At 29.4% G+C, this 2500-nt stretch overlaps 1 protein-coding gene across 1 annotated transcript in view; it reads left to right on the top strand.

Moving 5' to 3' along the window:
- LOC122254395 (uncharacterized) overlaps nucleotides 1–2500 on the top strand; it is a 92643-nt gene that overhangs the window by 1616 nt on the left and 88527 nt on the right. The gene's annotated exons all lie outside the window — the stretch shown is intronic.

Here is a 2500-nt window from a genome sequence, read left to right as displayed (position 1 = left end):
TATTAATGTAGGGCTCGATGGGAAGGTTAAATGAATAGATACAGTTGAATAAGTTTGAAATATCCTTTTGTCAATAATGGATAGTTTTTTCTTCTTTTTTGAAGGTAGGCTGCCTTTGGAGATTTGTTTACTGCGTCGGTTAATCAGCTGTTGTTTGAGCCACTCTTTATGGATTTTTTATCTGCTTGGCGCATTACGGTAAAAAACACTCTATTGCCTGAATCAGTGGTACTACTGAATTGGCTAGGGAATTGTCCAGTTGTTACTGTTTGTACTTCAACTAATTAGATTCACCTCTTAAATGGTGAAAAAAAAAAAATCATCGGAGGTGATTTTTATCCCACCACTGCCACCAGATATTTCTAATTCATTGTTATAGAATTTGGTAAGATTAAGTTTTGAGAAGATATGAAGTCCAAGTTTGGTCAAGGCTCATGTGGCCAAGTGAGTGTAGCTTTTCATCACTTTCCTTTGGTTGATTGCTGAGGAGAGATATGCATGAAGTCAAATGAGTTAGGGAACACTAGATTATTTCTAGAACACGAGGTCACTCCTATGGGAAGAGGCTTCATGCCTAGGGGTATTGCGATGTATAGGGTTTGGATAACTAGAATATATATTTGTATTCACAGGCAACTCCATGCCTGCCCACCCCCCACATTCTCAATTCTCCCTCTTTCGGCTCTCAAGCTGAATATATAAGGGCCAATGTTCAAGTATATAAAGCATAATCAAACATTTTAAATTCTTCACACACACACACACACACAAATATGTATATGGACGTATGTATGTATATATATACACATTAATAAATATATACGTGTAGATATTATGACCAGCAATGGACAAGCAGTAGTTCTAAATTACCTTTGTTAGCATTAGCCGGCGTTTGCCAATTTACTTAAAAGTTACCACGGTCATTTCGTCTTGGTATCGGTACTATTTCTGGGTTAGCCTAACTTTTCCTCGACACAATTCCAGCCGCCTAGTCAAGTTAATTTCATAAGAAACAACATAAGGCATATTTTGAAAAATTCTAGGAGTCTCTCACATCCACATTGAATTGGGGGGGGGGGGCCTTACGGGATCTCGTTCCAGAGTAACACATCAAAACGTCGGGGTCAATGTTTCTCACCAAGTCGAATTAGTACTCACAAATCTTTCGCATTACAATAAAACAGTAATTATTTCAACACTTTTGCGCAACTATAACTCGAGAATGAATTTATTGTGGTCGCGCATGGGTAAGGCTTTCAAAAAAACCAGAGAACCACTCTCCAACTCTATCCGTTTAAAAAACAAACTACAGCACGACTTAGTACTCGGTTCTATCTCAGGTGATATGATAAATAATTATGTATATATATATATATCTTAATACTATCATTCATATTCTCCTATATATGAATATAATCCATATTATATTAATATATAAATATACTATACTATATATATATACATATTATATATATAACTTCATATATATTCGCATATATATATATACTATATATATATATATATAGGGAATACGACATATAAATCTAATATCTATAAATCTGTCACTCGCTATCACTAACTCATATATATAGTATATATATATATATATATAATAGTATATCTACTTATATATATAAATATACTAATATTTATATATATATATTATATATCATTGGTCTTATATACTACTCATATATACATTCCTATTTTATTCATATCATATACATTAATCTACTATATATATATATATATTATATAATTATTATATATATCTATATATATAAAATATATATATGTATGTATGTTATATATATTTATATTATATGCTGTGTACTGTGCATGTGTGTGTGTGTATGTGTATGTTCGTGTGTTGTATGTGTATATGTAAATCCTTTATGTCATATATGTAAAAAATGACAAAAAATATATATGTTATATATACTGCAATACATAATCATACATACATACATACATACATACATACATACCATACAAACATTCCCCATACTCATTATATTCACTCTCATATATACAACACCCGATTATAGATATATATAAAAATATATATGATATTATATATTCATATATGTATATAAACTAAAATAAATAACTAATAAACCTAAAAATATACTGTATACTATCCCCTCATGTATATATAAAAAAAAAAAACAACAAAAAAAAATTATAAAATATATATATATTTACGCCTATATTATCATATATATATCTCATAATTCATATATATCACTGAACCCTACACACGCACACAACCTAACACCACCAACCACACACACTCACCACACACACACACAGACGAACACCACACAACCACACAACACACACACACAAACACAGAGCATATATATGAATATATATACTATATATATATATACTCATAATAATTTGTACAATAATTTATATTTGTCTATACATATATATATATATTTATATATTATATATATATATCTATATATATAATTATATTATATATATATATGTA

The sequence above is a fragment of the Penaeus japonicus genome, unplaced genomic scaffold (assembly GCF_977035675.1).
Source record: "Penaeus japonicus unplaced genomic scaffold, GWHDUDI00000001_assembly GWHDUDI00000021, whole genome shotgun sequence".
NCBI classification, from domain to species: Eukaryota; Metazoa; Arthropoda; class Malacostraca; order Decapoda; family Penaeidae; genus Penaeus; species Penaeus japonicus.
Note: the sequence above shows the minus strand (reverse complement) of the source record. Positions and strands in the feature narration are given on the sequence as shown.